Source organism: Penaeus monodon, chromosome 26 (assembly GCF_015228065.2).
Source record: "Penaeus monodon isolate SGIC_2016 chromosome 26, NSTDA_Pmon_1, whole genome shotgun sequence".
Lineage (NCBI taxonomy): Eukaryota > Metazoa > Arthropoda > Malacostraca > Decapoda > Penaeidae > Penaeus > Penaeus monodon.
Genome location: NC_051411.1, coordinates 40106887 through 40129386, shown reverse-complemented (window position 1 = coordinate 40129386; position 22500 = coordinate 40106887). Strand labels below are relative to the sequence as shown.

At 45.4% G+C, this 22500-nt stretch overlaps 1 protein-coding gene across 3 annotated transcripts in view; it reads left to right on the top strand.

The window, feature by feature from the left end:
- LOC119590170 (syntaxin-binding protein 5-like) overlaps positions 1–22500 on the top strand; it is a 153866-nt gene that overhangs the window by 74845 nt on the left and 56521 nt on the right. The gene's annotated exons all lie outside the window — the stretch shown is intronic.

Here is a 22500-nt window from a genome sequence, read left to right as displayed (position 1 = left end):
ACGACCGGAGGAGAGTTATGGGCCGACAGATGAAGCCGGAGATAAGAGATAAGGATCGGAGCTTCTCTTGGAGGCTGGGGGATGGGGGAGAAAACCGTTCTGGCTTTTTTTTTTTTTTTTTTTTTTTTTTTTTTTTAGGGGGGTAGGGGGTTGGGACACTGGGATATGGGTTTGTTTTTATTGTTTTGTTTGTTTTTATTTTTTCTTGTTTTGCTTTTCTTTTTTTTCCTTGTTGAATTAGTTTTTGATAGTAATGGTCCTCTTGTTGTTTTTATTGATTTTTTTTTATATGATTATAATCACTTGAGTTTCTCGTTAACATATGCAAATAAGGTCCAATTTAGCGACAAGGATAAAAAGTCGGCTCTTTCCCTAAATCTTCTTTCGGGGTTTATAATGAGAGGATGCGGGGCGGGAGGGGGGCAGTAGGGGAGTTGGGGAGGAGGGGGGTTGGGGAGGGGAGGAAGGGGACAGAGTGGGGAGATGGGCGGGGGGAGGGGAGGATGTGATTGGGGAGGGTAAGGGGAGGGGAGGAGGGGGACAGAGTGGGGAGATGGGCGGGGGAGGGGAGGATGTGATTGGGGAGGGTAAGGGGAGGGGAGGAAGGGGACAGAGTGGGGAGATGGGCGGGGGGAGGGGAGGATGTGATTGGGGAGGGTAAGGGGAGGGGAGGAAGGGGACAGAGTGGGGAGATGGGCGGGGGAGGGGAGGATGTGATTGGGGAGGGTAAGGGGAGGGGAGGAAGGGGACAGAGTGGGGAGATGGGCGGGGGGAGGGGAGGATGTGATTGGGGAGGGTAAGGGGAGGGGAGGAAGGGGACAGAGTGGGGAGATGGGCGGGGGAGGGGAGGATGTGATTGGGGAGGGTAAGGGGAGGGGAGGAGGGGGGTTGGGGAAGGTGGGGCAGGGGAGGGAGGGAAGTGGATTGGGGAATGAAGAAGGACCAGTGGGGAGAGTGGAAGGAGAGGCGGGGAGACAGGAGGTGGATTGGGGAGGGTGAGGGGAAGGGAGGAGGGTAACGGGGGGGGGGGGGATGGGGACAGAATCGGTGGCGCCGTCTCCCCAATCTAGACGATTCCCAGAAGGGAATGAGGCGGGCGCAGCGGGCGGGCGCGGACTGGGTCAAATCTCGCCCTTGATACTCGAGGGGGCGGGCAGTTCGTAGGCGCCCGGCCAGGCCCTTGGCGGAGAGGCAAATAGGGGCGGGATAAGGGAATCACGGGCGATAAGCATGGGAGGGGCGTGGGTGGGGGGTGGGGGGTGGGGGGTTAGTGGAGGGAAGGTGGGGTGAGGCGCGGTTTTTATTTCAAAAGGTGAGTTGGGGGATTTTTTGTTTTTCTCTCTTTCTAACTCTCTCTTTCTAACTCTCTCTTTCTAACTCTCTCTTTCTAACTCTCTCTCTCTCTCTCTCTCTCTCTCTCTCTCTCTCTCTCTCTCTCTCTCTCTCTCCTCTCTCTCTTCTCCTCTCTCTCTCTCTCTCTCTCTCTCTCTCTCTCTCTCTCTCTCTCTCTCTCTCTCTCTCTCTCTTTTTCGTTCTCATTCTCTCTTCTATCTTTTTCCGACCTCCCGTCATGACGGATGGTGAACATATTCTTGAAGGTTTTATAACTTCCCGCATGCCAGTATATATTAAAAATTCATTTATCATCGTTATACATTATTACTTACGTATAATCGTTCTTCATTTACTCCCTTTTATCCCTCCCCCCCTTTCTTGTGTTAGACAGTTTTATTCTCTCGAGGGAACAGTGATGGCGGTCGACCGGTTATCAGTGGCTGAAAAATATTATGGAGGTCGAATGTGAAGAGAAAGAAGATGAATGAAAATGTGGAATGTAAATATGTAGAAAATAAGAGTACAGAATGTAAAGATATAAAGATAGAAGATATGAAAATACAGAATTATGAAATGTGGAAAGATAAAAAGATAAAATATGAAAAGATAAAGATATAGAATAAATAGAATAAAGAATATAAAAACATAGATATAAAGACGTAAAATATGCAGATATGAAATATAATAATATAGAATTTAGTACATCACACACACAAACAGAGAGAGAGAACGTAAAGGGAAAACCGAGTGGTGTTGGCGGACGTGGCGACATGTGTGTTTTGATGGCGAATTTTCTGCCTCGATTAGCAAAAGCTTCATCGACGCCGGTAATCGCTTATACACCAGAGGGGAGACTGCGAAAAGGTTTGATTTTATCGGCAACAATTTCGGTTTTATGGGTCTGGGGTTAATTTTATTGGCTGGAGGCTAACCCCTTCTTTTTATTAGACTGGGCAAGGTTTTTCTTCTCCATTTCGGAGATGTCTTAAAAGGAGAAAGGGGAAGGAAGGAAGGGGGAAGGAGAAAGGAGAAGGGAGGAAGGGGAAAGGAGGTGAGGAGGGAGTAACAGGGGGGGGGGAGGTAGGGTGTAAAGATAAGATGTGTCTTGAGATACCTTGTTTAAGTCTCGGCACGTCTCCGTTTCTTTCCTTATTATTATTATTATTAATTTTACTCATTATTATTATTACTATTATTGTCATTGTTATTATTCTCCTCCTCCTCCTCCTCCTCCTCCTCCTCCTCCTCCTCCTCCTCCTCCTCCTCCTCCTCCTCCTCCTCCTCCTCCTCCTCCTCCTCCTCCTGAAATGACGTTCTTCTTCCCCTTCATTTGGTTTAGCAAGAAGTTGCGTCATCGTAGGAAGGATGACAACTTTTTTCATGGCGGAATTGAGTTCTCGGTTCCATATTTTGTTTTGGTTTCGTTAATGCGATTGTTTTGTCTTGGAGGAAAGATGGAGGTTGGGAAAGGGAAGTGAGGGAGAGGGGGGGAGGAGGAGGAGGAGGAAAGATGGAGGTTGGGAAAGGGAATTGAGGGAGAGGGGGGGGAGGAGGAGGAGGAGGAAGGGGGAGGAAAGATGGAGGTTGGGAGAGGGAATTGAGGGAGAGGGGGGGGAGGAGGAGGAGGGGGAAGGGGGAGGAAAGATGGAGGTTGGGAAAGGGAATTGAGGGAGAGGGGGGGGAGGAGGAGGAGGAGGAAGGGGGAGGAAAGATGGAGGTTGGGAGAGGGAATTGAGGCAGAGGGGGGGGGAGGAGGGAAGGAGTTAGGGAGGGGATGATGGGGATTGGGAAAGGGAATTGAGGGAGAAGGAAAAGGGTAGAAGGAGAGAATTTAAGAGTAGAAGAAATGGGGGAGAAAGAGGAAAGAGAGAAATAGGGAGAGGAAAAAGGGTGAGAGAAAGAGGTACAGAGGGAAAGAGGTGAGAGAAAGATAGGGTGAGGAAAGGTTAAGAAGATCGGGAGCAGAAAAAAAGAAAGAAAGAAAGGAATGATACGGAGAGGAAAGAATAAAAGAAAGACAAAATAATAAAAGAAACATAGCAAGAGGAAGCAAAAACAAGAGAAAGAAGAAAAGATAAGAAAAAAGGAAACGAAAAGACAGAAAGAAAAACATAAAAAATACAATTACCTCACAAAGTCATTCCATAAAATTCCATCCATCTAAAGACACTGGAATATGACCCTTATTTCCCCCTTTTATGTAGCATCTTATTGCCGCGGTTATTAAGCTCTTTCTCTGTCGTATTACGCGGACGAAAGGCGATTAGGAAGCTGTCCGGAACTTCATTTGTTCGATTTGGAAAGTTTTTTTGTGGTTATATTGCTTTTATTGTTTTCGTTATCGTTCTTGTCATTGATGGTGTGGATGCTGTTGTTATTATTATTATTATTATTATTATTATTATTATTATTATTATTATTATTATTATTATCATTATTATCATTACTGGTATTGTTATTATTATTGTTGTTGTTATTGCTGTTGTTATTATTATTATTGTTGTTGTTATTATTGTTGTTATTATCATTATTATTATTGTTATTATTATTGTTATAATATTATTATCGTTATTGTACTGGTGTTGTTAGAGATGGTATAGTAAGATCACCACCATCACCATCGTCGTCATCATCACCATCATTATCTTTTTTATTCTCATTACGAAAGTGACAATCCAATCCATCTATATCAGATTTTAACATCCTTATCGAAAAGATCATGTAGAAGGGGTGAACAAATAGAGGGCGAGAATTAAAATACGTAAAAAGAAACGAACGAAAAGGGAAGTAGGAATTAAGTTTGATTAACAAGATACAAATAGAGAAAGGATTTGAAAAAAATAGATTGGTAAATAATAAACGAATAGATGATAAAGAATAATAATACAGACAAAAAACAAACAAATGAATGATTAAGAATAGAATGGTAAACAACAAACGAACAAATTAATAATAGAATAAATATATATATTAGTAAACGAGAAACGGACAAGTAACAATTAAAGTAAATTGATTAATAAAGCAAAAAGAAAAATTAAGAGAGAAAGGCCGAACGTCGAGCCGGAAGTACCTGCAAATCTCCGGGGATGGGGGAGGGGGTGGGAGGGGGGAGGGGGGAGGGGGTTAGAGATCAGGCCGATTGCGTCATCGCTCGACCGGTCCTCGAGGATCCAGCTGATGGCGGCGGGGATTATGCGTTTGTTGTTTTGATATTTATATTATTTGTTTATTTCTTGTTTACTTATTTATGTATTTATTATTATCATTATTTGTGTGTGTGTGTGTTTTGGTGGTTTTCTTTCGTGAACGGGAAGGGTGTGGGGGGAGGGGGCAGATTTTTTTTCTTCTTCTCTCTCTCCCGTTTGTATTTGAAAAAAAAGTATATACTCATGTTTTCATTGTCTTTTCTCTTCAGGTGGTTTCCTTTCACGCACGGGGAGGGGGGGGAGAGAAAGATGTTTATCATGATTGTGTATTAAACTACCTAAGCGTAGGGAGTAGTTATTTTTGTTTGTTTGTTTTTACTAATATCCGCAGAGTATCCCCAATTACATTCCACGAAATAAATACATCTGCTCGAAAGCTTGAGAATTCGAACGCCCTCTGTGTCATATCCATAGCAATAAAACCGACGCCCACAATGTCTAAATCCCAACGACGGGCTTGCATTAGTATGGAGAGCCGCCCACCCAGCCCGCCCGAAACACGTCAGCTCTGCTTTTCGTCAGTGGCATTTAGACTTATTAGAGATGCAGCGAAGAAACACGGGCGTGGGAAGGAGAGCGCGAGGAGGCGGGTTCACAGGTTGAATAATTAAAACAGATGTTGGATTTCTCAAGACGTCATTTTACTGCCGGCTGTAAAAAGGAGACGGGGGTGATAGAGAGGGTTGGTGGAGGAGGTGTAGGGGGGAGGGAGGGGGAGGGGGGAGAGGGCGCTCGAAACTGGGGTGGATAGAGAGGAGGGTAATTATGGGGACACCTCGCGGGAATCTGAGGGAAATCAGGAAGGAGAAGATGAAAGGCTTAAGAATAACGTTGGATTCTGTGAATGAAAAATGTTTCGGGATTTTAAAAAAATCATAAAAATAAAAAAAAGTTTTAAGATTCTTGCCTTAAACCAGCACGACTAATCTCACTCTCCACGTCGCGTCGAAATTGAGAAATTCATTACAGACTTGGGATCGCACAGTCAGCCGCCCAACCTGGGGAAAATAGCGGACATAGTGAAACAGGGAGAGCAAACGCCGTAGATTTAATGCTGGAACGCTCGCGCTAATGACCCTAATTTGCATGTGGAAGTCGGGTTATGAGAAGAGAAGACAGGTGGAAGGATCGTCCCCGAGCGCAATCTTAGATGAACAACAGGGGTAATTTGTCCTTTTTAAGTAGGTCTGTTGGGCGTAATAAAATTTCATTTCACCTGGAGATTTAACCTTTGACCTGTCGCGAGTGGCGAGGGAGCTGCGCTGCTTCGGAGAGGTCTTTTAATGCAGTGACGAGGGTAAGAAAATTAGCAAAATTAGTTAATAAGAGACAGAGAGAAGATAGAATGTGAAAGAAAGAGGGAGGGAGACGGACAGAGCGAGAAGATAGAGAGTGAGAGAGAAAGAACGAGCGAGGAAGGATGAAGACAGACAAACAGACAGACAGACAGATGGAAAACCGTCTTTGCATAACAGAGAGAGTGTTTCCGTGTCTTGTATGTCTAGCTGATGACGTCAGAATTAATATGTATATTCCCCCTCCTCTCTCCCTCTTCCTCCTTCCCTGTCCCCTTCGTTCTCCTCCGCAAAGGATGTCGGAGGGAAACGAAAATCAAGTGCATCTGGGCGGGAGAGAAGGCGAAGAAGGAGGAGGAGGAGGAAGAGAAAGAGAGAGAGAAGGAAAATGTGAAGGACAAGGGGAAGAAGAAGAAGAAAAAAATGGGGACGAAGAAGCAGAAAAAAGAGACGGTGGGGAAGACGAAGGAGAATGAAAATGAGATGAAAGGATGGAGAAGAGGAGGAGATAAAACTTTTCTTTTTTCTTTCTTTTTCCCTTGTTTCATTTTACATTTTTTGGAAGATTTAAGGGATTAGGTGCGTGCGGGGAAATGAAAAGGTTCAGCGGATGTGTTTCCAGTTCTCAAAAAAAAAAGATAAATAGATGAATAAATACATAAAATAATAATAAATAAATAAATAAATAGAAATAATAAATGAATAAGTAATGAATTAAGTGAATAAAAATAATAAATAAATAAATAAGTAGACAAATACAAAAAATCTGGCGATGGTGAATGTCAACGATGATGATGAGTTGAGCGCCGTGAGAGGTTCATATGCGCTGTGAATACACCGTCAGCATATGTTTTAGGACGTGTGCGTGGGCGCTGACGAAACGCACATACGCACAGAAACATACACTTATACAATGTACATGCACTATACGTTTACACAATGCGCATACGCAATGCACATACACATATAATAATAATGTATAATTATATGATATGCACACACGCACACGTACACTCTCTCTCTCTCTCTCTCTCTCTCTCTCTCTCTCTCTCTCTCTCTCTCTCTCTCTCTCTCTCTCTCTCTCTCTCTCTCTCTCTCTCTCTCTCTATCCCTCTCCCTCTCCCTCCTCGCTTTTGCAATATTAACAAGTCCAAAACGAAACGATAAGGAACTTTTAACGTCTGCAATGGAGGCGAGACCGAGACGTCACTGGAATGTTTCAATGCAAGCTTTCAGTGGAAGTTAGTCGGATCGCGTGTGTGTCGCCCTGAGTCCGAGTGGAAGACGTTGACAATGCAGCGGTTGCAACTTGGGAAAGGGGGGAGGGAGGGAGGGGAAGGGGGAGAGAAAACTTGCGGCGCGATTGATGCAAAGTTTATGGAAAGTAGAATCGTGGTTGCAACTGGGAGGGGGGGTGAGTAGGAAAGGGGATGGGAGGGGTGGAGAGGAGAAGAGGATAGGGGAGAGGGAAGGAGAGGAGAAGAGAAGAGAGGAAAGGAGATGGGAAGGCAAGGGAAGGGAATGATGAAACTTGCAGCGCGATCAATGCAAAGTTGATGGAAAGTAGAATCGTGGATGCAATTTGGGGTTGGAGGAGAGGACGGGTTTTTGGAGAGTAGAATCCAAACCCGGACGGACTTGGCTGCTTAGCGGAAGAGAGTGGAGGAGAGTGCAAGGTCTCTCGGCACGGGAAAGCAGACCGGAGAGTTTTCTTCGGAGGTAGAAAAAAGGGGAGACTGAAGTAAACAGACGACGTGTAAAGTAAGGACTTAAATGCCCTTTTTGTGAGAGATTGTCAACATGTATTTTTTGTAGCTTTGTATATTTTCATGGTAATATATTACATTATTACGCTATACATTTCGGGTGTGACTTTAGTTTATTTCAAATACATACCACGTAGCCTGATGTTAGTTAGCCTCAATGATTATGAAATTGCAGATGTGTGTGTAAGTATTCGCTAATATTCTTCACCACAGAGTTAGCTGCAACTGCAATTTGTATTCAAACATGATTTTGTAAGGACATGTTCATATTTCTCAGTATTTTGCTAGTTGCATAATCTTGCTAGTTGACTACTATGATCATGCAACAGGCAATAATATGCACACAGGTTATTTAACATGACCTCGAGCTTTTCCGAAATGTGCGTTTATTCTGATGTCATTTGCAATACATGTGTTACCTTTGTCGAGAGAGAGGGAGGGAGGGGGGGGGGGGAGTAGTGAAACGTGGAGTGCAAAAACCGTAGATTTAGACCGGGTTCACTGACGCCAATGTTCCTGATTTACATTGAGAAGACTCGCTGATTGGATTCGGATTTTGAAAAGATACATATACATGGCACATTATAGGCTTAATTATAGGCAAAATCAGCCCTTATATACTTTTATTTTATTTACGTTTGACCCATTCATTTTTTTTTTTTTTTTTTTTTACAAATGTTTGTTTGATGAACTGCTTTTAAAAGGAGGTAGTGGATGGCGTCCTGATTGTAGCTTCATTGACTGTCGATTCAGCTCTTTTTATCTCTCAGTCTGTAAATACTTGATACGTTGTTTGTATTAGATAATGGGAAATTATAATGAGTCATTCCCGTGGCATAAACATATAACTATCCACCAAAATATTCATACAGAGCTTTGTGCACTTATCGGGAAAAAAACGATATTTTGTAATTAAAATGCCATTTGACCTGCTAACTAGAACACAAATGCAATACGCTATCCGGTTACAAAATTTAATACCCGCCTATTTTTAGATAACCTGATGAACGGGAAGGGGGCGGGAAAATATCTGGTGTTGCAAACTGTGCGCTTGATGATGTGCAACATTGGGAAGCTGTTGTGCTTTCGTGGTTTTTACTTGCACAGCTTTACCTTGCATTCTTGCGGCTTCTTGGGATCGGATCTTTATTCGCTGTTTGTTTTTTTCTTAATCTGTCTTTCCCTTTTGCAGTTGTTGCTTTTCTTCTGGGTTTTTGACTCGGTCTCTCTCGCTCTGTTTCTGTCTCTCTCCTCTCTTTTCTCTCTCTCTCTCTCTCTCTCTCTCTCTCTCTCTCTCTCTCTCTCTCTCTCTCTCTCTCTCTCTCTCTTTCTTCCCTGCCTCTCACTCTTCCATTCCCCTCTTGTTTCTTTATCTTCCTCTCCCTTTCTCCCCTGTTCACCCGTATATTCCCTATTTCACGCTTCGGCTTCTCCCTCCGGAGGCGTTCTACCCCCCCCCCCCCCTCAACTTTCCCCTTGCTCTTTTCCAATTCTTATTCCGTTTTTCTGGCGGCCGCTTTAACGAGAGCGAACCAGACTTTGATAGAGGGTGAGGGTTGAGGAGGGAGGAGGAGGAGGAGGAGAGAGGAGGAAGAGGAGGAGGAGAGAGGAGGGAGAAAGTGGAGGGAGTTTGGGGAGAGGGGAGGGGGAAGGAGAGAGGAAGTGGGGGGTTGAGGGAGGAAGGGAAAGATGAAGAGGAAAGGAGGAAGGAGGGAAGGGAGAGGAAAAAGAAGGAAGGCGAAAGAGGAGAGGAGAGAAGAGGGGGAAGGAAGAGAGAAGGAAGAGAAAGAGGCATAACTAGAGAATGAGCGAAGGAGGAGAGGAGAGAGAGGGGAGGGAAGAGGGGAAGAGTCGCGGTTCCTTTTGTAAAATGCTCCTCAGGTGAGTGGCCATTCGAACACGGGGTCGCTGTGTTCAAAAGCCACAGGACATTTTGATGGAAATTTCATGGCGTCTTTAAGTCTTGCCTTCGAGGGCAGTGGGGGGGGGGGGAACATAAGGAAGGAAGGATAAGGGAGAGGAGAGAGGATCAGGGAGGAAGGACAGGGAAGAAGAGGAGAGAAGGGGTGGAAGGGAGGGGAGAGGAGAATGAGGGTGAAAAGAAGATAAGCAAGAAAGAGAGTGGAGGGGAAGAAAGGAAAGGAGGGGAGAGGACAAGAGAGGAAGGGAAGGGAGAAGAGGGGAAAGGAGCGAAGAGGAGGGAGAGGGAAGAATTTATATATATATAATATATATATATATATTCTATATATAATATATATATATATATATATATATATATAATATATACTATATAATATATTATATAGTATATATATTATATATTATATAGTATATATATTATATATAATTTATATATATTATATTTATATATATAAATATATATATATATATATATATATATATATATTATATATATATATATAGTATATATATATATATATATATATATATATATATATACATATACATATACATATACATATACATATACATATATAATATAATATAATATATAATTCAATATAAATAGCATAGGTTACAGTTAATGATGTGTATTTTTTTTTTTTTTTTTTAAGAAATTCGTTACGGGCCACTTGGAGTGTTGCTTTTGTTGTGTTAATGGCAACAGGAAATTTGTAATATTGCTACACATCAAACCATTCACAATGCAAACCATAAGGAGAGGCGGAAGGGTGTTTTCAAATCCAACCATTGCCATAACAAATCGGAAAAAAGTAAATATATAACGATGCTGTGTCGATTTTCTCTTCAAACGATCATTTAAGAAAAAAAAAATCACAAAAGGGGGATAGAAAGGAAAGGAGATGAAAGCAGGGTGAGCCTAAAGGTGGCAAAGAATTTTTTAAAAAGCGAGAAAGAGAATGTCTTTGGAAGTTCTTACAAGTGCGGGGATGAAGGAGAGTGGTCGTAATGAGGCGTCGGTATTAATGAAAAAAGGAAAGGAAAAAATAAAAATGAGAGAGGGTTGGAGGGAGAGAGAGGGAGAGAGAGGGAGAGAGAGGGAGAGAGAGGGAGAGAGAGAGAGAGAGAGAGAGAGAGAGAGAGGAGAGAGAGAGAGAGAGAGGAGGGGAGGGAGGAGGGAGGAGAGAGAGAGGAGAGAGAGAGAGAGGGAGAGAGAGATAGAGAGAGGATAGAGAGAGAGAGGGAGAGGGAGAGAGAGAGAGAGAGAGAGAGAGAGAGAGAGAGAGAGAGAGAGAGGAGAGAGAGAGAGAGAGAGAGAGAGAGAGAGAGAGAGAGAAATGAAGTCATTACGAAAGACTGAATTGGCGTGAGGGGTGAGAGGGATCGAGATTAGGAGTGTGGGGGGAGGGACGTCTAAAGTCCGGAATGATTCTAAAAATGTTTATTTTTATTCTCTGCTTTTAGGTTAGGTGGCCGCAAATGTTGATTTAGTTATCTGTTTTATTATTGCTTTTGTTTGTTTTTTTCTTGTATAATTTCCTGAGAAAAGATTAAGATAAAGAAAGATAAAGAGAAAGATTAAGAGAGAGGGAGAGGAAGAGAGAGAGAAAGAGAGAGAGGGAGGGAGAGAGAGAGAGAGAGAGAGAGAGAGAGAGAGAGAGAGAGAGAGAGAGGGGAGAGAGAGAGGAGAGGGAGGGAGAGGGAGGAGAGAGAGGAAAGAAGAGAGAGAGAGAGAGAGAGAGAGCTGAGAGGAGAGAAAAGGAGAGGAGAAGAGAGAGAGGAAAGGTGAAGAGAATGGAGAAAAACGAAACGCATAACCAACAACAACAAACCCCAAAAGATTAGACGCACCCCCCCCCCCCGACTCTCCTTCGTAACGCCAAAATGAAAAAGTTTCCGATCCCCCCCCCCCCCCCACCCCCCCAAAAAAAAAAAAAAAAAAAAAAAAAAAAAAAGTGAGAGAAGCGTCACTTTAACACTAGCGAAAGTCGTCAGAAACTTCGGAGCGTCTAGAACCGTGATGAAAAGGGGGGGAGGTAAGGTGGGGGAAGAGGGTGGGGGGTTGGAAAACGGGGGTGGGGGCAGGAGGGGAGGGAGGGAAAGAAGGGAGGGAGGGAGGGAGAGGGAGGGAGGGTGAGAAGGGGAAAGGGAGGGAGTAAAGGGTGAGAAGGGAAAGGGAGGGAGGAGGGTGAGAAGGGGAAAGGGGAGGGAGGGAGGGAGAGAAGGGGAGAGGGGGGGAGGGGTGAGAGGGAAAGGGGAGGGAGGGAGGGTGAGAAGGGGAAAGGGAGGGAGGGAGGGAGGGTGAGAAGGGGAGAGGGAGGGAGGGAGGGAGGGTGAGAAGGGGAGAGGGAGGGAGGGAGGGAGGGATGGTAACCCTGTAGTTGTTATAAACGTCAATCTTGCGAGAAGGAATTTCTTGGTCTGATATCGTTTTCCCGAATTTTATTTTATTATTAATATTGCTTTATTATCGATGTTATTATTGTTAATGTTATTGTTGTATTTATTTATTTATTTGTTTGTTTATTTTCTCATCATCGTAATTACGGATATTAGAATTATAGAATTAATTAATAATCATTAAGCATTTTGTTCTCGATTAACTTATATAATTCAAGCCTCACGTCCGGTCAGCACTAAAATCGTGTAAGGTAGCTTGGTTTTAGACAGAAATAACTCTCATTTTGAACGAATTCTTGGAAGTTTAATGATTTGATTCGTGTCAGGATTTGGAACGAAATGCGATTTTTTTTTTTTCTTTCTTTCTTTTTTTTTCCTTCCTTCCTTCCTTTATAATTTGGTGTGTTCGCCAGAAGTGGCTTGCGCAGTCTTATCTCGGCTTTGGCTTTCGCCTTCCTGTGTCTCAGTCTCTTTTTTACTTCCTACTTATTCTCCTTTTCCTTGACTTCCTTTATTCTTTATCATTTTCTCTTTTCCCGTCGTGTTTTTCTTCTTCATTTTATTCGTGCTTTACGCTTCCTCCTCTTTGCCTTCTCCCTCTTCTCTTCCTTCCTCCTTTCTACCATGTCCTCTTCCTGCCTTCCTCCCTTTCCTTTATATCTCTTCCCTTTAAAGTACGTAAACTCCTGCTTATTAATTCCAAACGGCCCCAAGTTTAATCCCCTTCTTCTTCCCTTGCATCACCTCGTCCTCACTCTCACGTTCACCTGCACCTTCACGCCGCCTTTTGATCTCTCTCTCTCATCTTCTCTCTCTCTCTCTCTCTCTCTCTCTCTCTCTCTCTCTCTCTCTCTCTCTCGCTCTCTCTCTCTTCTCTCCTCTCTCTCTCTCTCTCTCACCTTCTAAACCTGCCCTCCCTTATTAATCCCCTCCCACACCCTCACTTTCACCTTCTCCCCGTTCCTCTCCCTCACCCTCACCCTCACTCTCACTCTCCCCCTCTTCCTCACCTTCACCCTCTCCCTCACCTTCTCCCTCACTCTCACCTGCGCCCTCACGCGCCTTCCCTCCCACGGCGTTTCAACACTTTTAAATATTTGCATATCCTGTGTGATAATACAGCGCTCACAAGGCGGGAGTCGACCTAACGACGCTGTTACGATAAGGAGAGCGGAGGAGGTGTAGCCCTTTTGAAGTGGGGAAGGAGGAAGAGGAGAAAGGAGAAGGAGAAAAAGAGAGGAGGCGGGGGAGAAAGAGGAGGAGGAGGAGGGAGGAGGAAGAGGAGGAGGAGGAGGAGGAAGAGGAGGAGGAGGAGGAGGAGGAGGAAGAGGAAAAAGTAGTAGTAGTAGTAGTAGTAGTAGTAGTAGTAGTAGTAGTAGTGGTAGAAGAGAAAAAGAAGAATGAGGAGGAGAAGTAGTAGGAGAAGAAGAAGAAGAAGAAGAAGAAGAAGAAGAAGAAGAAGAAGAAGAAGAAGAAGCAAATGTGGAGGAAGAGAAAGAGGAAAACGAAAATGAGGAGGGGAATTGGGAGGATAGGGGAGGTAGGAAATGGAAGAAGGATGGGAAGAGGAAGGAAAGATAAGAATAGTGGGGAGAGGAGTGAAATGGAATTAGATGAAAGAGGGGCAAAAGTGGTAAGGAAAAGGAGGCGAGAGCGCATAGTTAACATTTTTGGAATAGATTAATCTACTTTCATCCTGTTTATATATATGAATATGTATGTTTGTGTATATTTTAATTGTTATTATTGTTGTTGTTAGTCAATATTACAATTATTATTATTGCTGCCACAGTTATTGCAATACGAGTCGGTCAAACAGAAGACGTATTGATAAAACGGCTAAACCGTCATGCACAGCTGTCCATGCAAAGCGCCTGAAGAGGTAATGAAAACCTGAATGATTGATTGGTGTCCGCGCCTCTAGTTATGATTTTTTTCTTTGATTCAGCAAGGGAAAAAAAAAATACTGTTCTCGGCAATTATATGAGTTCTGGCTTTTTTTTTTTCAGAATTTGACGAATGTTGTTACTTTCACGTTTGTTTAAGCTGATAAAAGAAATTAGTTATTGGCGTTGTGATAAAATATGCAAATTGCCAATTAGCTAGATTTTTTTTTTGTCTCTGCGGGTGAAACGTCAGAAATTTGAAACTCAGTGTGGCAGCACGAATTCGAAAATCAAACTCTCTCTCTCTCGCTCTCTCTCTATCTTTCTCTCTCTCTCTATCTTTCTCTCTCTCTCTATCTTTCTCTCTCTCTCTATCTTTCTCTCTCTCCTATATTTCTCTCTCTCTCTATCTTTCTTTCTCTCTCTCTCTCTCTTTCTCTCTCTCTCTCTCCTCTATTCACTCTCGCTCTCTCTCTCTATCTTTCTCTCTCTCTCTCTCTCTCTCTTCTTCTCTCTCTATTCTCATCTCTCTCTCTCTGTCTCTCTCTCTCTTAAACTTAAACTTTAATCTCTCTCTTTCTTTCTCTCTCTTTCTCTCTCTCCTCCCCCCTTCCCCCCTTCTCCCCTTCCTCCTTCCCTCCCTCCCCCCCTCCCTCCCTCCCTCCCCCTCCCCCTCCCCCCTCGTCTTTTTTTCTGCCTCAATTCCCATCCCCTCCGAAGCTCCGATACCTTGGCAGTGATTACGCTGACAACGTTGAGGCGGCGAGCAAAATCAGCATCTTCGGGGCATGATTTATGGAATGCCGTCAGTCTTCGTAGCTGAGGGAAGGGAGGAGGGGGTGGGGGATGAGCGGAGGGGTGAAGGAGGGGTGAAGGAGGGAAGGCGGGCGGAGAGGATGGGAGGGAGGGGAGGGTGTGAGGAGGGGTGGGGGATGAGGGGAGGGGTGAAGGAGGGGTGGGGGGGATGAGGGAGGGAAGGGAAGGGGAAGGAGGAAGGGAGGGACAGAGGGGGGCGGAGAAGGAGGGAAGGGAAGACGGGCGGAGAGGAAGGGAGGGAAGGGGTGGGCAAAGAGAGGGGATGGGGAGGGATAGAGGGATTTAAAGCGGGGCCGAGAGGAAGGGAGGGGAAGGATTAAGGGAGAGTAAGTAGGGAGAAAGAAAATAAGGATGATGAAGGAGGGCAAGAAGCAGAGAAAAGTAACGAAGAGGAAGAGAAGCATAGACAAGGAATGGAAGAGGGAGAGACGCAGAGAGAGGGCAAAGAGGAGCGAGAGAAGCAGAAAGGGGGAGGTAAAGCGGATGGAAGGAATGGCTAAGGAATAGAGAAGAGATGGAAGAGGGAAGGACGGAGGCATGAGATGGGAAGGAGAGGAGCAGCATCCGTGATAAGTGACACCCTTCAGATGCTATCCTTTGCAGCAGATAATGTGCCTCGCGAACGATATTTCATTTTGCGTTTCCTTGGCTTTATCGTTTTATTTTTCTGTTACTATCTCCTCTCTTTTCAGCTTTTTAACAAGGAAGCCATTTTAGTTGCATATTTATTTACTTATGGATGAGGAGGACTTGCCTTACTGAAGATACCTTTGTGTGTGTGTGTATATATTTTATATATATATATATATTTTTATTTTTTATATTATTATATATATATATATATATATATTATATCTTATATATATATATATGGTGTGTGTGTTGTGTGTGTGTGGTGTGTGTGAATTCGTGCGTGTATGTATGTAAATGTAAAAAAAACACACACACACACTAAACCCGCATATCTTTGGGCGGGAGGTTTCACTTGTGCACAAAGGGTATTCCGCGAGGGGCTGTGGGCTCTGTTCACCGTAGATAGATTAATGCTGAATTATTCCCATAGCGAGTGTGCGAAAATATTGCGATGCGAGAGAGAGAGAGAGAGAGAGAGAGAGAGAACTTACTCTTGCTCTTATTATTATTCATGCAACTCACCTATCCTCCCCTCTCTTTTTTGTGTATCTGTGTATACTCTGTACCGCAAGACACGTCTCACAATCTTTAATCCTTTTCATTCTACTCCTCTTCCTCTTCCTCCTCCTCAGCCTCTTCCTCCCCCTCCTCCTCTTCTTCTCCCTCTTTCTTTCTCCTCCTCCCTCTCCTCTGCCCTCTTCTTATCATCCTCTTCACCCTTCCTTATCCTCCTCCTCCTCTTTCCGTATCTTCACACTTTTCTTCCCTTATCCTACTCCTCCTCTTTCCCTGAGTGCCTGGCCTTCTCCTCCTCCCTCCTCCCTTCTCCTCCACCACTCCCTCCTCCTCCACCACTCCCTCCTCCTCCACCACCCCCTCCTCCTCCACCACCCCCTCCTCCTCCTCTTCCTCCTCCTCCTCTTCCTCCTCCTCCTCCTCCTCCTCCTCCTCCTCCTCCTCCTCCTCCTCCTCCTCCTCCCTTTATCCTCCTCCTCCTCCTTATCCTTATCCACCTCCCCCTTATCCTTCTCCCCTTTCCCCCTCCCACTCCCACTTCCCATCCCACTCCCCCTCCCCTCCCCCTCCCCCTCCCCCTCCTTCCCTAAGTGCCTCCTCCTCCACCTCCTCCACCTCCTCCACCTAGGTCAACTTTTATTTTTACCTTTCCCTCGTTATCTCATCCAGTCTCCTCACTTGACCCTCCTTCGCTCGCCTCTCACGGGCTCTTAGTCTCAGATATTAACCCTCCATGACCTCTCTCTCTCACCCTAACCCCCCCTTCCCCCTAACCCCTACCCCAGGCATCTATTTTATCTGTTTTGTTTTTATCTTTGGAGGAATGTGTGTTTGTTTGGCTTTAGTTTTCGTTTTGTTATTTACAGGAATTTTTCTTTTTTTTTTCTTTTTTTTTTTTGGGGGGGGATTCTTTCTCTTCGCTTTTCTTCTTCTTTTCCTTCTTCTTCTCCTCCCTCTTCTTTTTCTTCTTCTCCTTTTTCTTCTTCTTCTTCTTCTTCTCCTTCTTCTCCTCCCTCTTCTTCTTCTTCTTCTCCTTCTTCTCCTTCTCCTTCTTCTCTTTCTTCTTCTTCTTCTTCTTCTTCTTCTCCTTCTTCTTCTTCTTATCTTATGGTTTAACTTATCCGGCACCTTTACTTTCCTGACATCACTTGTCTCTCTCCTTATCTTTCTCCATTACTTCTTATCACCATCTTTTCCATGCCCCCTTCCCTTCCTTTCCTCTCCACTACCCTCCTCCTCCCCTCACCACTCCTCCTCCTCCTCCTTCTCTCCTCCTCCTCCTTCTCATCTTCCTCCTTCTCCTCCTCCTCCTTCTCCTCTTCCTCCTTCTCATCTTCCTCCTTCTCCTCCTCCTCCTTCTCATCTTCCTCCTCCTCCTCCTCCTCCTCCTCCTCCTCCTCCTCCTCTCCCCTCTCATTTCCTATCTCTCTCTACTATTTCTCTCACTCCTTCGTCATGGTACACAAGAGGGGATAGGGGGAGGGGAGGAGAGGTGGAAAGGGGGGGTCATCTAATTATTATTCAGCAATTGAATTAAAATCCCCCCCTCCTCTCTCTCTCTCTCTCTCTCTCTCTCTCTCTCTCTCTCTCTCTCTCTCTCTGGCTGTCTGTCTCTCTATCTATCTATCTATCTATCTATCTATCTATCTATCCTTCTCAACTCTTCTCTCCCTTTTCCTCTTCCTGCTTCCTTCCTTTCCTCTCACTCCTCTTTTCTCGCCTTGCTACTTTTCTCTCCTTACGCCACCCCTACCTCTCCTCCTCCCAATCCCCCTTCCTCCTCTCCCCCCATCCTCTCTCTCCTCTCCCCCCTCCTCTCTCTCCCCTCCCCCTCCTTTCCCACCATCCTCTCTCTCCCCTCCCCTCCTCTCCCTCTTCCTCTCCCCCCCTCCCCCTCCTCTCCCACCATCTTCTCTCCCCCCCTCCCTCCCCCCTCCTCTCTCCCCCCCCTCCCCCTCCTCTCCCTCTTCCTCTCTCCCCCCCTCCCTCCCCCCTCCTCTCCCCCACTAGGTGTGAATCTCGACTTCCCCGAGAAGAATTAGCGCCTGGATGTTGCACAGGTTGCTTTCGGTAGTAATTTCAGGCATTGCAAGTCGCAAGTTGCAGAAATTAATAGGGGCGGTTGAAGGCAGTCTCATTCTCTCTCTCTCTCTCTCTCCCTCTCTCCCTCCCTCCCTCTCCTTCTCCCTCTCCCTCTCCCTCTCCCTCTCCCTCTCCCTCTCCCCTTTTCCTCCTCTCTCTCTGGCTTTGTCGATGAGCAGCTACCATGCATTGGATTGGTAGTGCAAAGCCTCCTGTGCACGTTGCAAGTCAAGGCGGGACGGAGTTCTATTAGATTCTGAGCTACTAGTAGATTCTCCTTTGAAGCGATCTATCTATCTATCTATCTACCTTTCTTTTTCTTTTCCCTCTCCTTTTTTCTTTCTTCTTCTTTTCCTTCTTCTTGATCCTCTCTCTCTCTCTCTCTCTCTCTCTCTCTCTCTCTCTCTCTCTCTCTCTCTCTCTCTCTCTCTCTCTCTCTCTCTCTCTCTCTCTCTCTCTCTCTCTGTCTCTCAAATTCTTCCTTCACCGGTAGCATGAATTGTCAAAACTTGAAAAGACATTGATAATTACTCAGACAGAAATAAAACTAGAAATCGTATATATATAAAATAAATTTCCAAAAGGCGGAGAAAGGCCTTTTGATCCACGAGAGAGTTCGGCTTGACCGTGGCGAGCGAGGCGATCCGGGCAGCGTGGCAAAGCGGAAACAGATGCCAGCGTGTGCGGGTCTCGCCTCCTCCGCTATCCCAGGCCAATTATTGTCAAATTTGCATATTTCTTTGTGCTGGAGATTGCGACCGGGAAGGGGGGTGGGGGAGAGGAGGGAGAGGGGAGGGGGGATTCTTGTACTCGGAGGCTCTCGAGACCCACGGGGGGGGGGGGGTGCAAGCGGGTCGTCTGGTGCTCATCGCTTCCTCGTATTTTCCTTCTCTTCTACTCCTCATTCTTCGTCCTTTCTTTTTATTCTCCTCCTCCTCCTCCTCGTCCCTCTCCTCTTCTTCCTTCCTTTTCTTCCTTCTCCTTCTCCCCCCCTCCTCTCTCTCTCTCTCTCTCTCTCTCTCTCTCTCTCTCTCTCTCTCTCTCTCTCTCTCTCTCTCTCTCTCTCTCTCTCTCTCTCTCTGTCCCTCCTTTCTCCCCTCCAACCTTCCTCCCCTCCCTTCCCTCCTCCTTCCTCTCTTCCTCCCCTCCATTCCCCCCTCCCTCCCTCTCCCCCCTTCCCCCTTCTCTGCCTACTTCTTTCCCACTCTCCCTCTCTCCCTCTCTCCCTCTCTCCCTCTCTCCCTCTCACCCACACTGCTGCGAACTTCATGCATTCCCAGACAGACCCACTAAATTCAAATCAAGTTCAGTAACTCAGCCTCACCTTATCAGGAGGAAGAGAAAAGGGCGCGCGACGTGTGCTAATAAAATTTTAATCGTTGTGTGACTGTTAATTTGAGATTTTTTTTTATCTTTGTACAAGGGATGGGTTAGATTTTGAACTAATTTGACAATTATTTTTGTTTTGTTTTTTGAAGATTTTTTTTTATGAGGGGTGGGGTAGAATTTGAATTATTATTATTTCTTAGGTAGATAAGCTCGCTAGATCAGGGTAGAGGCAAAAGTAGAAACAATGAAATGGGAACTGGGAGAAATAGTAATAATCGCAAAGAAAGAAGGGGAGGGGAAAGGAGAGAGAAAAGAAGTACGGGAGGAAGCGTCAGGAAGAAGGGTTGGTGACGAAGAAGGTGAATACGAAATGAGAGAGAGGGCGAAAAGGAGAACGAAAGGAGATTGAATTTACCCGCACGTAAAAGTACGGGGAGACGAGGGAGAGAGCGTGAAACAGGAATAGAGGGGGAGAGAGAGAGAGGGAGGGAGGGAGGAAGGGAGGGAGGAAGGGAGGGAGGGAGGGAGAGGGAGATGGAGGGGGGAGGGAGATGGAGGGGGGAGGGAGATGGAGGGGGGAGAGGGAGAGGGAGAGGGAGAGGGAGAGGGAGAGAAGAGAGGAGAGAGAGAGAGAGAGAGAGAGAGAGAGAGAGAGAGAGAGAGAGAGAGAGAGAGAGAGAGAGAGAGAGAGAGAGAGAGAATTAGAGAATTGGAGAAAGAACCAGGAGAAGAGAGAGAGAGAGGAAAAAAAAGTAAAAGGAAGAAAGAAAGAGTAAGATAAAATAGAATAAGAAAGAAGACCCAAAGAACAGAATGAAAAAGACGAAGAGGAGGATGACGATGAAAAGCGAGCCCGGGCATAAAGCAAGATAATGATATTCATGGTGTAATCAAGATAGATAGAGTGGCGGCCTGTGTCAATATTTGGCGTGGGGGTCGAGTAGAGAGCGCACACACTCCAGGTAACTTGTGATCTACCGCCGCGGCAGCCGACCCGCGCCTCTGCTGCCGCTTCTGCCGTGTGTTACATGGGGGGGGGGGCTCTCAGTCGGTGGAAGTGTGATTTATTTTCGTTTTTTTTTGGGGGGTTGGGTGGTTGTTTTTGCTTTTTTTAGGGTGATTGTGTGTGTGTGTGTGTGTGTGTGTGTGTGTGTGTGTGTGTGTGTGTCTGTTTGTGTGTGTGTGTGTGTATGCGTATATGTACATGCATATTTAATTTTCAGTTTATCAGGAAAAAAAACTCGTGGCAGCAGAAATCTGAAACGTTTCAAGCTCTGTGCAAAGGTCTGCGGACATGATCATCCGCATTTAAATGTCTTCTGCACAAGGAAATGCGTAACTATTCTATCATCTGAGCCATAAGGAAATATTTTTACCTTATATTCTGGGTTACCTGTGAAATAACTATGTTTATCCGTGCTTGGATAGTTGCCCAGAATGATATGTATATATAAGGCAAGGAAAATGGTGTTTGGGAATATTGCCAAAAGCAGGAACATTTTGCCCTGAATTTTTTTTTTCTCTTCAACCGTCTTCATTTATTTTCAGTAAGTTCTGTTGCACTTCATGTGATGAATGCAGAATCGGTGGCATCTGAAAAGGAATTAGATTTCCAAAGTTATTATCGTTACGTTCTTGTTGCACGTTCATACCGACGTAGTAAAATATGCATATTAACTATTTACAGCTTCATTTAATGGTCATGGTCGTCTCTGTTTTATGCGTATATTCTGGTGCTTTTTCCCCTCTTTTGAAATTCTGGAATATAAACCCACAGAAACAGATAGATAGAACACGCAGAATGAACTGAAGATGTGAACGGAACACGCAAAGGAACGGAACGCGCGGAACATTCCAGCAGATGAACAGAAGCCGGAACATGGCAAGAACACCGAGTCGGGAGTGTCGTTTCTCGAGGGGATTCTTGTTATTGCTGTTTTTTATATACATCATAATAACTACGTTAAGGGATTACGACTCCCATTATCTCCCAACTGGCCCCGCGCGCCCGCTCATCTCCCCGGCGCTTAGACCAAACATTTTCGCCGTAGAACAGGGGCGTAAGCGGGCCTTCTCACCCAGGGGGGAGGGGGGAGGTGAGGTGGCCCCCTCGACGCCTCACAAGACTCGCGTGGAGACGATATTTGCATGCGTCTACGAGATTTATTTCTGGGCCGCGAGTGAGCATCTCTGTCTGTCTGTCTGGTCTCTTTCTTTCTTTCTCTCTCTTTCTCCCTCTCCTTCCCCCCTCCCTCCCTCCTTCCCTCTTTCCCTCCTTCCCTCCCTCCCTCTAACTCCTCTCTCTCTCTCTCTCTCTCTCTCTCTCTCTCTCTCTCTTTTCCTCTCTCTCTCCTCTCTCTCCTCTCTCTCCTCTCTCTCCCTCTCTCTCTCTCTGTCCCTCCCTCCCTCCCTCCCCCCTCCCCCTCCTCCCTCCCCCCCCTAAATCCCTCTCTCTCTCTCTCTCTCTCTCTCTCTCTCTCTCTCTCGGACACGCTACGCCGGTGTGTGAATATCCTGGTTGGCTATTAATATTCATAAGCGGCGGCGGTGACGAGATGGAAGGGGGGGAGGGGGGAGGGGGGAGGGGGAAGGACAGGATACTTGGATACTTCTCTGTGATCGTTTCTTCTCTCCTTTTTGTTGTGTTTTCTTTTTGTTTTCGTTTTTTCTTTTACTTTCCCTCCCTCCCTCCCTTCTGTTCCCCGTCTCTCTCCGTTCTTTTTTTCTATCTTCTTTTTTCCACCTTACGGCTTCTCTCTTTACGCCACACTTTCCCTTCCTTCTCTACCTCCCTTCCTCTCTCTCTCTCTCTCTCTTTCTCTCTCTCTCTCTCTCTCTCTTCTCTCTCTCTCTCCTCTCTCTCTCCTCTCTCTCTCTCTCTCTCTCTCTTCTCTCTCTCTCTCTCTCTCTCTCTCTCTCTCTCTCCTCTCTCTCTCTCTCTCTCCTCTCTTCTCTCTCTCTCTCTCTCTCTCTCTCTCTCTCTCTCTCTCTCCCTCCCTCCCTCCCTCCCTCCCTCCCTCCCTCCCCCCTCCCTCCCTCTCTTTTCATCTTTTATTCTTTTTTTCTCTTGGTGTTTCCCGAGTCTTTTCCCCTTTATTGACCAGGAGCTTCAGACCCGAGAAAGTGAGCACCGACGTCCTTAGTTTGATCGGAGTTCAGTAATATCGTTGAGTTCATTGGTCATTTTCCGCTATCGTTATTATTATCGTCGTTGTTTTTTGTTTTTATTTCTATTTTTATTATTATTATTCTTTTAATGGTCTTTTTTTTGCTAGTCGTTTTTCCTCTTATGAAGGTGATTGAGCGGTTT